The sequence below is a fragment of the Triticum aestivum genome, chromosome 2D, assembly GCF_018294505.1.
Source record: "Triticum aestivum cultivar Chinese Spring chromosome 2D, IWGSC CS RefSeq v2.1, whole genome shotgun sequence".
In the NCBI taxonomy this organism is placed as follows: domain Eukaryota; kingdom Viridiplantae; phylum Streptophyta; class Magnoliopsida; order Poales; family Poaceae; genus Triticum; species Triticum aestivum.
In genome coordinates this window covers 305,805,405-305,826,455 of record NC_057799.1, presented here as the reverse complement: position 1 = coordinate 305,826,455, position 21,051 = coordinate 305,805,405, and positions in this window count along the sequence as shown.

The following is a 21,051-nucleotide window of genomic DNA, read 5'->3' as shown; positions in this document are numbered from 1 at the left end:
GGCGCTGATCTGGCGAAAGAACGGCTTGGCATGACGGTCCGAGGGCGGCGCTTGCGAGCCGCCGAGGAGGGCCGCGACAGATGGGGCGCCGGTGCCGCGGAGCGCGCAGCGAAGAGGCTGTGCAGGTCCTCCCAAGATGCCATCGTGGATCCGGGGAGGTTGAGCAGCCAGGCGCGCGGTGCGCCGGTGAGGGCCATGGGAAGCCAGTTGGCCATGACCTTGTCGTCTCCCCCAGCCTTAAGGATGGCCTCCTCGTACGCCAGCAAGAAAGCTGACGGGTCCGCCGCGCTGTCGTAGCGCGGCGGCCTCTCTAGCTTGAACTTGGGTGGCCACTGCACCTGCTGTAAGGCAGGGGCCAAGGCTCGGAGCTCCCTGGCCCCGCCACGGGCATCGGTCGCTGTAGCCGGAAGAGCAACACCGGCCATGAGGGTGAGGCGCGGTGATGGCGAAGCGTAGATCGACGGAAGGACAGCTTCGGCACACCCCTACCTGGCGCGCCAAATGTCGGATTTTGGGTTCCGGCAAAACCCTTGGGGTTCGAACACTGGGCTGCGCACAAAGATCTCTACCTACCTAACCACGCCCTCAGGCTCACCGCGATCTCGAAGCCTAGCTCGATGAACCCGCAGAAAGAGAGACATGAGAGTTTATACTGGTTCGGGCCACCGATGTGGTGTAATACCCTACTCTAGTGTGGTGTGGTGGATTGCCTCTTGGGCTGAGGATGAACAGTTACAAGGGAAGAATAGCCTCCTGAGGAGAGGTGCTCTTGTGCTTAGTGAACTTGTGTGTGGTTGAGGATGATCTAAATCAGTTGCCTCTCTATGGTGGTGGCTAGTCCTATTTATAGAGGCCCTGGTCCTCTCCCCAAATATTGAGCGGGAAGGGATCCAACAACGGCCAAATTCGAAGGGAGACAACTAGTACAAGTTATCCTGACTAAAGGTGGTCTTCGCGTGCCAATGGCTCTGGTGGTGATGCCGTCTTGGGCTCCATGGTGACCTCCGTCCTGTCGTCCTGCTGGTCTTGGTCTCGCTGCATTGATATGGAAACCTTTGTCTGATGCCTCGGGACTCCTCGCCTGCGCTTGCCCCTTTAGCACCAAAGAGGAAACGAGGACACTACGTGTGCGGGCTCCTGCCTGGCTCCAGTCATCATGGCTTGCGTCACCAAAACCTCGCGAGGTGTCCCTTGCCTTGATCTCTCCGCCCCTCGCGAGCCAGCCCGGTGAGGCAGTCCCGAGGAGGTCTTGCGTCGTCCGCCTCGCGAGGCTTGGACCCTCGCGAGCCAGCCCTGTGAGGCCGTCCCGAGGAGGTCTTGCGTTGTCCGCCTCGCTAGGCTTGGCCCCTCGCGAGGGTCTTGAGTGTTTGCTGGTGAAGATGGGTCGTACAGGGCCGCTGGTGGAGCCACGCCGAGGGCCATGGGCAGGCAAGTCTGGGGACTGCTACCTCTTGAGCAATGCATTGGTTTTCCCTTGAAGAGGAAAGGGTGATGCAGCAAAGTAGCGTAAGTATTTCCCTCAGTTTTCGAGAACCAAGGTATCAATCCAGTAGGAGGCTACGCGCGAGTCCCTCACACCTACACAAACAAATAAATCCTCGCAACCAATGCGATAAGGGGTTGTCAGTCCCTACACGGTCACTTACGAGAGTGAGATCTGATAGATATGATAAGATAATATTTTTGGTATTTTTATGATAAAGATGCAAAGTAAAGTAAAAGCAAAATAAAAAGTAACAGAAATAGCTAAGTGTTGGAAGATTAATATGATGGAAAATAGACCCGGGGGCCATAGGTTTCACTAGTGGCTTCTCTCAAGATCATAAGTATTTTACGGTGGGTGAACAAATTACTATTGAGCAATTGATAGAATTGAGCATAGTTATGAGAATATCTAGGTATGATCATGTATATAGGCATCACGTCCGAAAAAAGTAGACCCACTCCTGCCTGCATCTACTACTATTACTCCACACATCGACCGCTATCCAGCATGCATCTAGAGTATTAAGTTCATAAGAACATAGTAACACTTTAAGCAAGATGACATGATGTAGAGGGATAAGTTCATGCAATATGATAAAAAAAACCATCTTGTTACCCTCGATGGCAACAATACAATACGTGCCTTGCTGCCCCTACTGTCGCTAGGAAAGGACACCGCAAGATTGAACCCAAAGCTAAGCACTTCTCCCATTGCAAGAAAGATCAATCTAGTAGGCCAAACCAAACTGATAATTCGAAGAGACTTGCAAAGATAACCAATCATACATAAAAGAATTCAGAAGATTCAAATATTGTTCATAGATAAACTTGATCATAAACCCACAATTCATCGGTCTCAACAAACACACCGCAAAAGAAGATTACATCGAACAGATCTCCACAAGAGAGGGGGAGAACGTTGTATTGAGATCCAAAAAGAGAGAGAAAGCCATCTAGCTAATAAATATGGACCCGAAGGTCCAAGGTAAACTACTCACACTTCATCGGAGAGGCTATGGTGTTGATGTAGAAGCCCTCCGTGATCGATGCCCCCTCCGTCGGAACTCCGGAACAGGCCCCAAGATGTGATCTCACGGGTACAGAAGGTTGCGGCGGTGGAATTAGGTTTTTGGCTCCGTATCTGATCGTTTGGGGTAGGTATATATAGGAGGAAGGAGTACGTCGGTGGAGCAACGTGGGGCCCATGAGGGTGGAGGGAGCGCCTGGGGGGTAGGCTTTCTGGTAGCGTTCTTGACGTAGGGTCCAAGTCCTCTGGATCATGTTCGTTCTGAAAATCACGTTCCCGAAGGTTTCATTTCGTTTGGACTCCGTTTGATATTCTTTTTCTGCGAAACTCTGAAATAGGCAAAAACAACAATTCTGGGCTGGGCCTCCGGTTAATAGGTTAGTCCCAAAAATAATATAGAAGTGAATAATAAAGACCAATAATGTCGAAAACAGAAGATAATATAGCATGGAGCAATCAAAAATTATAGATACGTTGGAGACGTATCAGGGACCCCCGTTCCCAGGACGCCGACAGCCTCGGAAGGCATCCCCTCTTTCGTCTCCAACATTATCGGTAACCTTACTTGGAGCTATATTTTCATTTCTCACATGATATGAGTTTTGCTTGGAGTGTCATTTCCTTTAATTTGTATTTGCTTGCTTCTATTTATAATAATGTTTTGTATCTTTGACTTCAATAAAAATGTAAAGTATAGCCTTTGCCATGCTTATTTTGCAAGTCAATATGTGGTTGTTTGAAAACAGAAAGTTGCACGCTAGATCGGGAATTCTTGAAAAATGTCAGAATGTGATTAATAAGATTTTATAAATTATCTAAAGTGTGGTAATTTTTCAGATTTGTTGGATTTATAGAAGTATGAATCCTCTTGCATTCTTTACAAACTGTCCCTTTTTGGCAGATTGCTATTATGTTTGCATTGTTTGTATATGTTTGCTTGTTTAATGATTCCATTTGAGGATAGGAGTATTAAATATGTAGAGGCATTTAGTATGTAATGTTAAATAATAATTTTAGTTATTTGCTACAGTAGAGAATGATAAGGTTATTGCATTGATTTATACTAACTTATCTCACGAGTTCTTGTTGAGTTTTGTGTGGATGAAGTTTTTAAGATTTAGGAAAACCGTGATACAAAAGGAATTAAGGAGACAGAAAAGCTCAATCTTGGGGATACCCAAGGCATCCCAAATTAATATTTCAAGAATTCTCAAGCATCTAAGCTTGGGGATGCCCCGGTAGGCAACCCACCTCTCTTCATCAACAATTATCGGTTAGTATCGATTGAGCCTAAGTTTTTGATTCTTCACATGATGTGTGCTATTCTTAGAATGTCATTTTGTTTTGTTTTGCTTGCTGTTTTAATAAATACTTAGATCTGAAAGTTTTTAAATTAGAAAGAGTCCTCACTTAGCTACCTATTTACTTAACTACTCGCTTGATCTTCACTTATATCTTTTTGGAGTAGCTCGTCATTTACTCTTGTGCTTCACTTATGTCCTATGAGTATATTTTTGAATGAATTGAATATCATGAAGTTGAAATTATATCATTCCTAGTGGTAGCTTCACATTGGGTTTAGAATGTGAAATCTTTTGAAGCTTGACAAACACAATATTGGTCATACAAGCAACTCATGAATGATTAGTATAAGGAAGAGAACTTTCACATCCAAACATATTATCTTGGACATCTTCTATGATTGTGAACACCGATTAATTATTTTCAAAATTGAGCAAATTAGTTGAAGTTAGACAAGGAAGACAACGTAATGAACTATGGTTGTGTATATTTGCATAGAAGTTATATTGTCATGGATCCTCCAACATGTGGTGTTTGCCTGGGATCTTTTGCTAGCCAAAAATTCGTACTAAGTAGAGATACTACTTGTGCATCCAAAAATCCTTAAACCTAGTTTCTTGCCATGAGTGTCCATCATAACTACCTATAGATTGAATAAGATCCTTCAAGTAAGTTGTCATCAGTCCATAAAGCATTAAAAATTGCTCCTAAATATGTTTGATCCTTTATTATAAGGGAAAATTGAGCATTGTACGAACTTGTGATGGCAAAGTAATAAAAGCGACGGACTGCATAATAAATGTTGCTATCATAAGGGGCAATATAACGTGATGTTCCTTTGCATTAAGAGCTTGGGCATCCAAATAAAAAGCGCATGAAAACCTCTTCTTCCCTATGCGAAGGGCCTATCTTTTACTTTTCAGTATTTACTTTTATGCAAAGAGTCAATAGTATGCACTCTCATTTGAACATCAATTATTCTCTAGTTGGAAAGCATCATGTGGTGGGGAAATATCTAGGCACATATGACCAGTCAAATATATTTGATCATGATTTATTATTGTTGACAATTATCTCTATGATAAATGAGTTGGGAGGCAAAATATTAAGCCCCTATCTTTCTCTGTGTTCGATGGATGCCATTTGTTCTAAGAATATGCTTTGAGTACTAGCAATCATGGAAGACTATATGATGATTGAGTATGTGGAGCTCTTACTTAGACTCTGTTGAATAAGTTGAATTGCAATTGTTTGGTGACTAAGAATATAGGTTGTTGAGTTTCAAGAGAATTCATTTTTCGAACCATAACATGTGAACTGGTTGCTACTTTATCATGAGAAGTTTTCTGAGAAAGAATTGTCATTATATGATGCTAGGAAAAGTGATTGAAATTATCATTGATCAAACTTATGCATTTTGCTAGCATTCATACTTCATAAATTATTTCTTTTATTATTTACCTACTCGAGGACGAGTAGGAATTAAGCTTGGGGATGCTGATACGTCTCCAACATATCTATAATTTATGAAGTATTCATGCTGTTATATTATCATTCTTGGATGTTTTACAACCATTTTATAGCAAATTTATATCATTTTTTGGGACTAACCTATTGACATAGTGCCCAGTGCCAGTTGTTGTTTTTTGCTTGTTTTTTCCATCGCAGAAAATCAATACCAAATGGAGTCCAAACGCAGCAAAACTTTTCGGAGAATTTTTATGGACCAGAAGACACAACTTGGGTGAAAGAAGTACCAGAGGGGTGTCCCGAGGGGGGCACAACCCACCTGAGCACGCCTGGGGGGCCAGGTGCGCCCTGGTGGGTTGTGCCCACCTCTGTGGCCTCCCGCACCGCCTCTTCGTCCTATAAATTCCAAAATATTTCAAAAACCCTAGGGGTGTCGCTAAATCAGAAGTTCCGCCGCCGCAAGCCTCTCTAGCCATGAAAAACCAATCTAGACCCCGTTTCGGCACCCTGCCGGAGGGGGAAATCATCACTGGTGGCCATCTTCATCATCCCGGCGGCCACAATGATGAGGAGGGAGTAATCCACCCTCGGGGCTGAGGGTTTGTACCAGTAGCTATGTGTTTATTCTCTCTCTCTCTCTCTCTCTCGTGTTCTTGAGATGTCATGATCTTGATGTATCGCGGGCTTTGTTAATATAGTTGGATGATATGGTGTTTTCACCTCTCTATCTTGTTGTTAATTAAGTTTTCTCTTTGAGATTTTGTTTTATTGGATTGAATACTTTTATGGATCTGAGAACACTTGATGTATGTCTTGCTATGAATACCCGTGGTGACAATGGGGTAGTATATTGATTCACTTGAGAAATGTTTTGGCACTCAACTCGCGGATTTCCGAGGTGACATTGGGGTAATCTATGCATAGGGGTTGATGCATGTTCTCGTATTTTTCTTTCTCCGGTAGAAATCTTGGGGCACTCTTTGAGGTTCTTTGTGTTGGATTTAATATTATGAATCTGAATTTTCTTTGGTGATATTTTAGTACGAACTCTTGATAGACCGATCGGAAAGAATACCTTGGTGTTATTCTAGCACTATTGCAGGATGCTGCTAACGCGACACTACGATCAGAGACCCTTCGACGAAAGTGTTTGCGATGCAATAATCGCAAACGGTGGTGTAAAAGAACCATCAAAAATGTGGAAAACGGTTGCGATGGCGGAGCCATCAAACACGGTTCAGATTTTAGTTCGAGTGCAATGTAGGGCGTTGAGGAGGAATCAAACACGGTTCAGATTAAACACATCCGAGTGTGTTCAATGAACTGTTCGCGATGAGGCGGAACAAAAGAAACGGGCAGCCAGATGAAGGCGTGTGCGATATACAGCATACAGTTCACTCGGATGAACTATTTGTGATGAGGAGGAACAATAGAAACGGGCAGCTAGATAAAGGTGTGTGCGATTGAGGGTATACGCTTCAGAAGGATTAACTGTTTGTGATTAGGCAACAGAACATAAATGGGTCAGCCATATCAAAGTGTCTGTGATTGATGGCATACAGATTCACACGGATGAACTGTTTGCGATTAGCGACAACAAACTGAAACAGTTAGATAGATCAACGTGTGTGCGCTAGACGGGCACACACATTCTAATTAAAAGAAGCATGCGCGATGGTAATAACGAGTGTGCATGGTTGTTGGAACAAGATGTGTGCTGACATTGCCTATTGCGGTGCACCCTATGGTGCAAACGCCACGTACGCGGCCGAGAAGGGTACGTGCCCACGTTACGCCTTCCGGGAATAATGCCACACATATAATTGTCAGTAAATTCTGAGCATGCGTCCCGTCACATTCCAAATTGCAAACCTGTTCACACCGATCAAAACATAAACGGTTTCCCACTTAGGAGCGTATTACTACTCGGTTATAAATACTACTAATCCAAGATGACTGCACATTCCTCCTCAACTCCTCATCCACGAAAACTAACAAGTCATTCATCATTGTTCCCTTGCGTCTACCATGGCCAGCGTGAGTTCTGGGTTGAGAGATTGCCACCAGGGAGATGCGAGCATGGAAGCAGAAGCACGAGAGATGTCCCGCCTCACCGCGAACTTAGCCGGCATGTCCTACCGCGCGGCCATAGCAGCACAGAGGTCCCGCCGTGCCGCCGAAGCAGCACGCAGGTCCCACCACGCCGTCGATGCGACAGACTGGTCCGGCCACGCCGCAGAAGCAGAAGAGATGTCCCGCCGTGCCGCGAATGCAGCAGAGATGTCCTCCCGCGCCGCGGAATCCTGGGAAAATGTCTCGCGGGCAGGCGAGGACTCTTACAGGCGCATGCATGCGATCGTCCATACCCAGATGGATCAGATCTCCGGCTGGACGAGGTTGCAGGATGACATGAAAGCCACTTTTGAACAGGCTACCGGCGTCATCCGGCAACTAAATGAGAGCAATGCGAAGCTCCCGGCCGAGCGCGACCTGCTGAGGGCAAAGACCGTCGGAAGTGCGGAGCAGCTGTAGCGACCTGACCTCAGACGGTCAAGTCTCTGTGCTTAAGTGCCATCCCTGGGTCGGTATGCTGACACACACAGTACTAGAGGATTTATAACAGAGGTAAATCACATGTATAAAGTAATGTAAATACTGTTACCTCAATCCATATAGCGGAAGTAACAACAAGGTTGTGGATTCGCATCAACACCAACGGCAAAGTTGAGTGTAGAAATCGTAACCCTAACGTATCACTTACTCATCGTAAGATTCCTGCAACATGAGACGTTGCAGCCATGTAGGTCAGTACATTGAATGTACTGGCAAATTCACACCATAGGATAAAAATGAGAATGGATATCTCCATATGCATATTTGGCTGGTGGAGGCTCTAAGTTTAATTTTTGCATAAAGCTAATTTTTCCCTACAACAAAGGAATAAATTTTATTTAACTACATAGTTTTTTGAAATTATTGAGAAGGCAACCCCAACTCAATCCCAAATTAACATCAATAACCCAACAAATTATTTAAGAATTGTGATGAGATCAATCAAATAATTCAAGTACCAGATACTCAAGATGTCCATAACCGGGGACACGGCTAATCATGATTAGTTTGTACACTCTGCATAGGTTTGCGTACTTTTCCCCACAAGACTCGATCTCCTCCGTTGTATTTCTCGCATTGCATGATGTTTGAGAAACGGATGACCGAGACACAGTCTTTCCGAAGCATTACTCTTTACGATGGGTAGACAATACCACCTACACCCCTACATCTGCTAGTCTACCACTATAAGAGGTCACACAACATAGTCAACTATGCCAGAGCACATAATGGCTTGTGGCTGCACACGGAAGTTTCCATCATGAATAACATTATGATCCCTTTGATCCTGGGTGGCAAACCATAGGATGATCACACGGATACCCCGGGATCTCCTAGGACAACACTGGATTCCCCAGGTGCCCAGGCAAGCCACTGGTATCCCCAGGGTGCCCCAACCAATCCACCCAGATGTGTATTAAAGTAGCCACCTTAAGTTTCCCATAATTAATATTACTCTCGCAACTTTCATGAATTCTCTCAAACCAAACCATGTCTATGAGCATAGCAAAATAGTATAAGCATAACGTAGTGACACCCCAGGTTTGAATATAATACAATAGGTTCCTACCTCATCAACTACTTCCCAAAGCCCACATGTTATCAAGTCCTACTCATGCAATGTTTGAGGGTTGAATCTAATGCATAAAAACTGGGTAATAAAAGGGATTATGATCAAAGTGTGAACTTGCCTTGTACTATTGATGAAGATGATTCGCACTCATAACTCCTGATAGTTCTACTCGTCACACTTCGTTCAATCTATCGTGAGCAAGCAATTGCATACATAAGCACTCATGCAAAAGAATCCAAGAAAAGATCTCGAAAAACTTCGAAAACAAGCAATTAACTCTTGCAACAGAAAACAATTTCTAACAATACCCAAATTGGGTGAATTTGGTCTTATCAGAAAGTTTAGATCAAGAGCTTCAAATAGCAAAAAGAATCAATTAAGTTAGTGTTATAAAACTCGAGTTGTTGAAAAAAGAAGTATGAATTCAAATCTGTTTAAAACGAAATTTTCAACTTTCAAAAATATGTTTAAGTTGGTTATGTGGATAGATTATATCATAATGAAGAAGTGGGCGTTGGTTTCATTGGATTTGGATAAGCGAGTAAAAAGTAGCGAAGGTTTGAAGATCAGGGGCTAAACTATAAATAAACTAATTGGATCTAAGTCCCTGGCCGAAATTAAAACAGAAAAAGAAAAACCTAACGAACGAACATTCGCTACAGAACCTAAACCGACGAAAACCGTTCGCTCCAGAAGCTAATCTAGCGAGCGTTCACTAACTAAAGAATACCGGTTGAAAAAAATCAATGTGATCTAATCTAGGCCGTCGATCCTAGGTCTGACGATGGTAAAATAAAAATTGTTCGGGCTAACTAAAAACCGGACAGGTTTATTTGTAAACGATGGGTTCACTACTTGACCCGAACAAACAGAAAAAACAAGAGGTGACTAATGGCGCTTACAGAGGGCATGGTCGCTGGCTCAGGCGACGACTCTGGCAAGGCAGACGAAGGCAGGGAGGGGCGGCGGCTCCGGCGTGGGGTCGGGCGGCGCTGGATGACGGGGTCGGGCAGGAGGCGATGCTGGTGGAGTTTAGGCGAACCTTGGCTCCGGCGAGGTAGCTTCGGTCGTGGACGACGGTGACGAGGCAGTGGCTCCGGTGGTTCTCCGTCTCGTATGAGAGCACGGGGAGGTGCGGCGCGGAAACGCAGGCATGATGGTGGTGGCGGAGGTGATCGGAAGGGGAGGGTGGAGGCGCGGCAAGGCGGCAGAGCTCGGTGAAGCTTTGCGAACTCCGGCGAGATCGAGAGGACTCCCTAGGGCACGGTAGATCGAGGTTTTCATGAAAATCAGACGAGGAGGAGGTGGGAAGTATTTATAGAGGGTTGGGCTTGCGCGAGGGCCAACAAACAGATCGAATCGGGCGAGATTTGGGATTGGGGCTCTCTGTCCATGATGAACACAAAAGAAGGAGACAGAGGAGGGGGATGACAAGCGGGGTCCACCCGCTGGTGGCAGCGGGGAAAGGGGCGCGGGTCGGGTGGCCGTCTCGACGGGGCCTCGGGCGCGTGTGAAGCAGCTGGGCTGGGCTTTGGCCTGGCCCGGTTGGCTGGGCCGGCTCAGTTCGGCGGGAAGAAGTTTTTTTAAACACACACTACAAAAATAAAATAAGAACCAAATAAAATAAAATTTAACATAGGCATATTATATATTAAAAGCAGAAAAAGATTTTCTTCAACATGAACATTTTTCTAGCATCAAATAAAATACAAAAACATTTAAATAAAACAAACAGTGCTACTGGTTTATTTAAAAACCAAATAAAACTATTTTAAAATACCAAAATAATTTCAAATTCATTTTTCTCCAATTTTCTGATGTAGGGAATCATTTTACCCTATTTTCCATATATTTTATTTTTGGAGAAAAATAATTTGAATAAAACCAAATAACTCCAAATTGAAAATAATTTCAAAGGGACTTTAAATTTGATTCTTTTAAACTTCCAACTCATATTTCATATGTTTTTAAGAAGTCATTTTATCTTCTCTCATGAAAATCATTGAGTTGCTTAAAGTTTCTAAAGTTGAAATATTTCCAAATGAAATTCAAATATTTTCAAAACCCCTTTTTCATTTAATTAAATGGAAGAAGTCATATCATCTTCTCCAGGGTTTTATGATGAAATGAATTTGAATTCTTGGAGATCATAAATGCAAAAAGAAAGTTTGGGAAAGTCCTTTTATTCCCTCTCATTTAACTTTCAAAAAAGTTTCAAATGTCACTCAATTTCACACAAGCAACCACACCACAATCAAAACTATTTATTTAATATAACATTCCAAAATTCAGAATTTTGGGATGTTACAAACCTGCCACCCTTAAAATGAATCTCGCCCTCGAGATTCGGAGAGGCTAGAAAGAAATAGGTTAGGTTCGAGGTCTTCTCAAAATCCATCGATCGTTACAGGGGTCTGGGTGCTACCACCCTTAGAAACATGGTTACGGTTCCATCAAAACTCATATACCCCATCCTTATTGTTGACAGGGTCAATTTTCTCAGATCTTCGGGATAATTCCTTTTCTGGGCTCCTCCAGGAGTGGCATAACCTTTTTCCTCAATCCTTGTGTCCATTTCATCTTGGTGCGGTACCTCTGTGACTGGGCCTTCTTAGCTGACGGGTCTGGCGCCAATACTAAGCAACTATCGATATCTCATGGTGGTCATCAAACAATTAGCCTGGGTCCCTGCAAAAAAGGGTCTGGGTTGAACGTCACTGTATGACCTACGGTTGGCAACAACTGCCTTGTACAAGGGAAAAATTGTCATACCATTCTAAGGTTTAAACAAGGTTTTGATCGTCGTCTCTCTACTATGGGTAAGTCACTCAGATTTACCATCCCATATAGCAAAGCGAAGAATAAGAGTAAATCGGTATGGTGATCAATCCATCCCGCACCCAAATCATTACCTTGTATATGGTTTAGCGAATCTCGCATTCTAACACTCGGTCATCCTCACAAGCATTGCAGAATTTCTCTTGTCGATGAACCAAGTTCGGATAAATCCATTGATTCTGCAAGCCAAACAAACATCTATCCTTCCTTCACAACTCTCAGGTTTTGTGTTACTCCTATAAGTTCGTCTGTTGATAAAGTCATAACTTATTCCAGTGTTTTTCCTTCAGCAAGAGTGTGCTCGCTTCTTGGAAGGTCCTGGAGCCTGTGGGTTATGGGCCATCCCATCACTTGTAAACCTTGAACTCATCATTGGGGCAACTGATCATTATCCAAACATTCAGCTTACTAGCATTCTTAAATCCATCCAATTGTACTGTCTCTCTTCCTTTTATTGGTACCAAACTAAGACGTGATTACTCAGGCAAATCATGGAGTTACAATTGCTCCATATTACCAACCTTATACCTCCTCTATATCCAATAGTACTTCATCCCTTCATATTCTTGGGGTATCCCACATATCGAGATAAAACTCGTACTTACTTTGTCCAAAGTCCACTCCGTGGAATGCCATTGTCTTTTCCAGGGGTCAAGGGTCCTCACAGGGTACTACCACCCTTGAAATGCACAAATTCTTCCATAAACCATATTTCTCATATCCTCGAAAATGGTCAAAATATTTCTTCATAGAGTAAAAACTCATAAAATCCAAATCAGTTCCAACGATGCTAACTTTATTGATTCTCAAATTATTACAACCTCCTATATTTCCATTACATGCCTCAACACCTCAATAATATAATAAATGTTCCCACTGCTACTACTATATTTCTTAAAGACTCAACTACTTAACACAAGTCTCCTTCTCTTTGGGACAATCTCTGGCAAAGTGCTCGGCTTCATTACAACGGAAACATATTACTTCTGACAAGTCTCGAGGTTTCCTTATGATTACATAGCCTCCTTGGGTCCTCGGCTTCCTTTTTGGGCAACCACTGAAGTAGTGCCCTGAATCTTTGCAACTGAAACATGTGATATGACTCGGGTCCTTCTATCTAGAAATTGGGTTGTTCCTGGAACCCAATCTATTTCTCTTCCTGGACTTTTCCATGCCAATTAGGACTTCTATTTCCTGTGGGTCATACTCTACTTCCTCTGTCGGGAATTCTACTAGATCCCCATTCAGACAATTCTGGGAGATGTGTCCTTCTTCTCCACATGAATAGCATGACTTGGTGCAGGGTTTAATTGGGTCTTCTTTGGGTGTGTCCTCCACCTCTTCCTTCATCACAAGTCCTTCTAAAATTTCCATGAGGGCTCCTTTCATTGCTTCTTTCTTCTGCTGGATGGTTCTTTGTACCATAGGGTAAATGTGACACTGAGCAGGGTAGTGGTTAGTCCCTTCACACAAGGAACAAGTAATCTGCCTAGTTGGGCATTCTTCACCTGGGTGACTTTATTCACAATGAGGGCATTCATACTTGTGTTCTTTATGGTTGTGTACTATTTCTCCATAGAGCTTGCATGCACAAGGTTTCTTCATATCATTTCCATAAGGCTTCAACTTCAGGGACACAAGTCGAGACTTTAGTAGAGTCAACTTAAATTCTTCCCAAGTGATTACTCTTTGCCATCCATTGATGGTTTGGTACATTCTCCACCAAGTAGCAGCACCTCTTTCAAAGTACTGATGAGCATGCTGGGTCATATCCTTTCCGGCTAAAGTGTTATTCTTCATGTGATCTTCCATGTTCTGAATCCATCGGTCCGTTTCCAATTTACTTATCGGTCCCGGAAATGTGAGTTCATCTCCATTCATCCTCTATTGGTTCCAAGGGTTTTGGGGTGAGAGAGAGAGATAGAGAGGGATACACACAATACAAACAATAGTTTTCTGAAGAGACATATTTTATTTTGTGGCTATCGGAAAACATCAAACAAATGACAGCTCACAATCGTCGCATCTAACGTTGGTATATAACAGGGATTTGGTCTTCTAAAGGTCAATAAATCTTCAAAGTCGCCAAACTCTTCAAGTCTTGTTCATTTCTGTGATGGCTTCTTCCGATCGTGCTTGACCTTCTCAAGTTCTTCTGCCAGGCCATTTCTGTTGACGCAAAGTCTCTCGTGACGTCCTTTAATATTCTGGAGTTGTGCTCCACACTTCAGGGTTACAACATCCTTGGCATGAACCATGGTCCTACTGTCCTTCAGCTCCTGTCGAATCTCTGGTATCTCGAGGTTTTGCTCCTCCAGCTTGGCTACTTTCAGCTTCTGGGTCCTGAGTTCTTCATGAAATGCTTCCTTGTCAAGTACGGCTTCCAAAAAGGTCCAACCTAAACTTCTTGATGTAATACTCCAGATCCTGGTGATACACCAGCTAAGGTTAAAACTTCATCTTTTTGCTGATAGATGCTCCATCAGCCTTCTACAATCCAATCCTTCCGAAGAAATGCATGCTTAACTCCGCATGGTGACAATATTATAAGTGGGCGATAACATCATGGTTAGCCTTATTAATGCCCATGTCTCTGCCATGAGCTATCAGTCCATAGTTGATATCTCCTGTCTTAGGGTTTTCTTGACAAAAAACTTTGAGTTTTAACGCTCCATGTTCTGGTCTTTCTCCGACCCACCTTGATCTCGGGTATTGACAGCTTCAATAGTCTGATATGTTCTGTAAGGGTAGCCTTCCTAGGTCATACCAATCTGGAAATTCTTTAGAGCCTTCAAATTCTCCTATTCCTCGGAGTCTTCAACCATTGTAGTTTCCATTATTATAATGCACGGTGTAATCCTGTTCATTCCGAAGTGGTCCTAGTTGTCCGATATTTTGTACTTCTTGGAGTGGTCTCATCAGTCGAATCTCCGCATGGTCAAAATGGGGAAGGGGTATAATCTAACTAAAAGCGAATATTTGATAAAGCTCAGAAAAGAAGAGAGGTAAAAGATCTTTTTGAAAATAAAGTTTTAGAGAAAAAACTTTCCTATGGGCTTGCCAGTTTCTAGGGGTCATGTCCTGCAGTCAACATGTGCTCTGATACCATCTTGTAGCGACCCGACCTCAGACGGTCAAGTCTCTGTGCTTAAGTGCCATCCCTGGGTCGGTATGCTGACACACACAGTACTCGAGGATTTATAACAGAGGTAAATCACATGTATAAAGCAACGTAAATACTATTACCTCAATCCATATAGCGGAAGTAACAACAAGGTTGTGGATTCCCATCAACACCAATGGCAAAGTTGAGTGTAGAAATCATAACCCTAACGTATCACTTACTCGTCGTAAGATTCCTGCAACATGAGACATTGCAGCCATGTAGGTCAGTACATTGAATGTACTGGCAAATTCACACCATAGGATAAAAATGAGAATGGGTATCTCTATATGCATATTTGGCTGGTGGAGGCTCTAAGTTTATTTTTTGCATAAAGCTAATTTTTCCCTACAACAAAGGAATAAATTTTATTTAACTACAAAGTTTGTTGAAATTATTGAGAAGGTAACCCCAACTCAATCCCAAATTAACATCAATAACCCAACAAATTATTTAAGTAACGTGATGAGATCAATCAAATAATTCAAGTACTAGATATTCAAGATGTCCATAACCAGGGACACGGCTAATCATGATTAGTTTGTACACTCTGCAGAGGTTTGCGCACTTTTACCCACAAGTCTCGATCTCCTCCGTTGTATTTTTCTTACTGCATGATGTTTGAGAAACGGATGACTGAGACACAGTCTTTCCGAAGCATTAACTCTTTACGATGGGTAGACAATACCACCCACACCCCTACATCTGCTAGTCTACCACTTTAAGAGGTCACACAACATACTCAACTATGCCAGAGCCCATAATGGCTTGTGGCTACACACGGAAGTTTCGAGCATGAATAACATTCTGATCCCTTTGAGCCTGGGTGGCAAACCATAGGATAATCACACAGATACCCCGGGATCTCCTAGGACAACACTGGATTCCCCAGGTGCCCGGGCAAGCCACTGTTATCCATAGGGTGCCCCAACCAATCCACCCAGATGTGTATTAAAGTAGCCACCTTAAGTTTCCCATAAATAATATTACTCTCGCAACTTTCATGAATTCTCTCAAACCAAACCCACGTCTACAAGCATAGCAAAACAGTATAAGCATAACGTAGTAACACCCCATGTTTGAATATAAGACAATAGGTTCCTACCTCATCAACTACTTCCCAAAGCCCACATGTTATCAAGTCCTAGTCATGCAATGTTTGAGGGTTGAATCTAATGCATAAAAACGGGGTAATAAAAGGGAGTATGATAAAAGTGTGAACTTGCCTTGTACTGTTGTTGAAGATGTTTCGCACTCATAACTCCTGATAGTTCTACTCGTCACACTCCGTTCAATCTATCGTGAGCAAGCAATTGCATACATAAGCACTCATGCAAAAGAATCGAAGAAAAGATCTTGGAAAACTTCGAAAACAAGCAATTAACTCTTGCAACAGAAAACAATTTCTAACACTACCAAAATTGGGTGAATTTGGTCTTATCAGAAAGTTTAGGTCAAGAGCTTCAAATAGCAAAAAGAATCAATTAAATCCGAGTTATAAAACTCGATTTATGAACAAAAGAACTTTGAATTCAAATCTGTTTAAAACCAAATTTTAAATTTTCAAAAATATTTTTAAGTTGGTTATCTGGATAGAGGAGATCATAACAAAGAAGTGGGCGTTGGTTTCGTTGGATTTGGATAAGCGAGTAAAAAGTAGCGAAGGTTTGAAGATCAGGGGCTAAATTGTAAATAAAGTAATTGCATCTAAGTCCCTGGCCGAAAGTAAAACATAAAAAGAAAAACCTAACGAACGAACGTTCGCTACAGAACCTAAACCGATGAAAACCGTTCGCTCCAGAAGCTAATCTGGCGAGCGTTCACTAACTAAAGAATACCGGTTCAAAAGAAAACAATGCGATCTAATCTAGGCCGTCGATCCTAAGTCTGACGATGGTAAAATAAAAACTAATCGGGCTAACTAAAAATCGGACAGGTTTATTTGTAAACGATGGGTTCACTGCTTGAACCAAAAAAAGAGGAGACTGGTGGCGCTTACAGAGGGCATGGTTGCCGGCTCAGGCGACGACTCCAATAAGGCAGACGAAGGCAGGGAGGGGCGGTGGGTCGCGAGGCGAGGGGCGGCAGCTCCGGCATGGGGTCGGGCGGCGCTGGATGATGGGGTCGGGCAGGAGGCGAAGCTGGTGGAGTTCACGCGAACCGTGGCTCCGCGAGGTAGCTTCGGTCGTGGACGAAGGTGTCGAGGCGGTGGCTCCGGTGGTTCTCCGTCTCGTACGAGAGCACGGGGAGGTGCGGCGCGGCAACGCGGACGTGATGGTGGTGGCGGAGGTGATCGGAAGGGGAGGGTGGAGGCGCGGCAAGGCAGCGGAGCTCGGTGAAGCTTTGCGAACTCCGACGAGATCCGGAGGACTCCCTAGGGCACGGTAGATCGAGGTTTTCGCAAAAATCGGACGAGGAGGAGGTGGGAAGTATTTATAGGGAGTTGGGCTTGCGCGAGGAGCAACAAACAAATCAAATCGGGCGAGATTTGGGATCGGGGCTCTCTGTCCGTGATGAACACGAAAGAAGGAGACAGAGGAGGGGGATGACAAGCAGGGTCCACCCGTTGGTGGCAGCTGGGAAAGGGGCGCGGGTCGGGTGGCCGTCTCGACTGGGCCTCGGGCGGGTGTGAAGCAGCGGGCCTGGCTCGGTTGGCTGGGGCCGGCCCAGTTCGGCGGGAAGAAGTTTTTTTAAACAGGCACGACAAAAATAAAATAAGAACCAAATAAAATAAAATTTAACATAGGCATATTATATATCAGAATTTTCAGAAAAAGATTTTCTACAACATGAATATTTTTCTAGCATCAAATAAAATCCACAAAAATTTAAACAAACAAACAGTGCTACTGGTTTATTTAAAAACCAAATAAAAAAATTTAAAATACCAAAATAATTTCAAATTCATTTTTCTCCAATTTTCTGATGTAGGGAATCATTTTACCCTATTTTCCATATATTTTATTTTTGGAGAAAAATAATTTAAATAAAACCAAATAACTCCAAATTGAAATAATTTCAAAGGGACTTTAAATTTGATTCTTTTAAACTTCCAACTCATATTTCATATGTTTTGAAGAAGTCATTTTATCTTCTCTCATGAAAATCATTGAGTTGCTTAAAGTTTCTGAAGTTGAAATTTTTCCAAATGAAATTCAAATATTTTCAAAACCCCTTCTTCAATTAATTAAATGGAAGAAGTCATATCATCTTCACTCCAGGGTTTTGCAATGAATGAATTTGAATTCATGGAGATCATAAATGCAAAATGAAACTTTGGGAAAGTCCTTTTATTCCCTCTCATTTAACTTTCAAAAAAGTTTCAAATGTCACTCAATTTCACACAAGCAACCACACCACAATCAAACAAACAATCAAAACTGCTTATTTAATATAACATTCCAAAATTTAGAATTTTGGGATGTTACAGCAGCAGGAGGAGACCACTGCCTTGTTGAAGAGGACTAGCGTCATCGTCGAGAAACTTATGGATGAGAATGCCATGCCGCGCATCGAGAGCATAAGGCTGGTGGAGGAATCCGCGAATGCTCTCAAGCAGCATCTTGAGGACAAGAAAGAGCTCATCGCCGCTCGCCGCGGAGACTAGCTCCCGCAGCCTGCAGCAACGCATCAAGAAAGTAGAGGTCAGCGAGCCAGATTGTTGTCTTCCTTCTTCTTTTTCCCTTGTGTATTTCTGGCGTTGCCGCATGTGGCTTTTTTTAATTATGTTCCTAAATATGTAAGACAATTATCATCCACTGTCATCGTCCTTATATTCATCATGCTTGCTATAAGTCGCAGTCGATGCTATATAGGTCCATCGGATCTTACATTAAGATCCATGCAAAACTTTCTTTTCAGATTTTAATTTTTTCTCTCTTAAATCTCAATCCAGTGAGACATATAGCCACGCCGAAGAATAGGGGCTCGGGCGCCATTAATGGAGACGTTAGGAGGGAGGTGCGCGGCGGGTAGCGGTCAAAGGGCTCTCCTCCCGATGAGCACGCGCAGGGGTCTGATCGCACGCCTCCCGTACTCAAATAGCTACCCCGCACGGCACCTCCTAGCCAATAAAAAAGGGGACACATGGCGGCACGTAATTGGTAAGTAGAACGCCCACGGTTTCAGTAATACTTGCGTTTCCAATTTGTAACGTGACAGGACTTGTTCCAACATGACTTTGTTGATTGTTAATGTGTGCGCCTTCGCAAATCGGACAGAAAAATTACCACAGCATGTTGGTGCCATGTCATGACACCATGCCAAGTTTCACGATTTGCAGGCGTGTTTTGGATTTACAGGAATTAAAAAACCAAGTTTCTTAATCTTTCCGGCCGAGCCACGATGCCCAGATGTTTGAATTTCATTCCTATTGCTTGCATGGGACCTACAAATTCACCCAAGGACACACATGTGATTTTTCAACCAGCTTTGGTGCATTGGAGCATGTGCTTGTAGTTCAGATTTGAATTATGCACATTAAACGCCCAGAAACTCAATTAATGTATAAAAAAGGCCACATGAACCCAGAATAATTCCAAAATTTAGCACGATACTTCTATTTGGTCTAATCTGCCTGTGTAAAACAATTAAGGCGGGAGAAGGCAGTGTAAGGCCGCCGCTGCGAAACGGACAGGTACTGTGCTGCTCTCGCCAGTTGCTATCCCTGAGGCAGATGCTGCTACCGCCGCCTGAGAAGCAACAACGGTCGTTTGGGCTGCCTTGGCCGCCCGGACGTAGATTGCGGTCGCCCTCACGAAGCTTGTTAGCATGTGCCTGGCGGCTGCGGCCGCACTCTCGCCGGAGTGGGCCGCCGAAGTTACCCTCACGATGCGGGTCCACGTCCCCATCTTTCACCGGTGATGATTGAACAGTGAAATGATATTTGACGAGTGGGCTAGTGTGCTTGACACTCCGACGGTGCTCCAAGATATTTTGTGATGCATCTCACACGGTTGTGTAGCGACCCGACCTCAAACGGTCAAATCTTTGTGCTTCAGTGTCATCCCTGGATTGGTAATGCTGACACACACAGTACTCGAAGGATTTATAACAGAGCAGCAATCACACACTTATTACATCGAATGTCTCAAAAGAGAACTTATTACAAAAAAAATATGGCTTAAGGCCATCTAATATGATAACAGCGGAAGGCTTGGAAGATAAAGTGAGTCCATCAACTCCAACGGCATGGCTGAGCTGCACGGCAACGACCTAGTGAACCTTACTCCTCGTCTGAAAAGTCTGCAACATGATACCTTGCAGCCCGAAAACGGGTCAGCACATGGAATATGATGGCAATGTAACACAATAGAGCAATGAACAGAATAACGCTATCACTATATGCATATATGGCTGGTGGAGGCTCTATGGTTATAAAGTTTTTGCGAAAAGCCAATTTTTCCCTACAACAAAGGAATAAGTTTTATTTTAACTATCATGGTAGTTTAAACAACATTGAGAAGGTTCCTCCAACTCAATCCCAATTAGAGTAATTCATTAACCCAACAAATTAAATTAGAGTGATGAGATACAATAGGATAATCCAAGTACTAGATACTCAAGATGTCCATAACCGGGGACACGGCTAACCATGATTAGATTGTACACTCTGCAGAGGTATGCGCACTTTTTCCCACAAGACTCGATCTCCTCCGTTGGATTTCTCGCACTACATGATGTTTGAGAAATGGATGACCGAGACACAGTCTTTCGGTAGCATTAACTCTTTACTCTGGGTGGACAGTTACACCTACTTTCCCTCTACATCTGCTAGCCCACCACTGAAAGAGGTCACACAACTTACTCAAACTATGCCAGAGCCCATAATGGCTTGTGGCTGCACAGGGAAGTTTCTAGCATGAATAATCTTAAGATCCCTTTCAGCCTGGGTGGCGGACCGTAGGAGAATCACACGGGTACTCCCGGATATCCTAGGACAACACTGGATTCTCCAGGTGCCCAAACAAGCAATCCACCCAGATGTGTATTAAAGTTGCCACCTTAAGTTGAACCATTAATTAACAATCTCACATCTGTCATGGATACACTCGAACCCAATCCACGTCTACGAGCATAGCA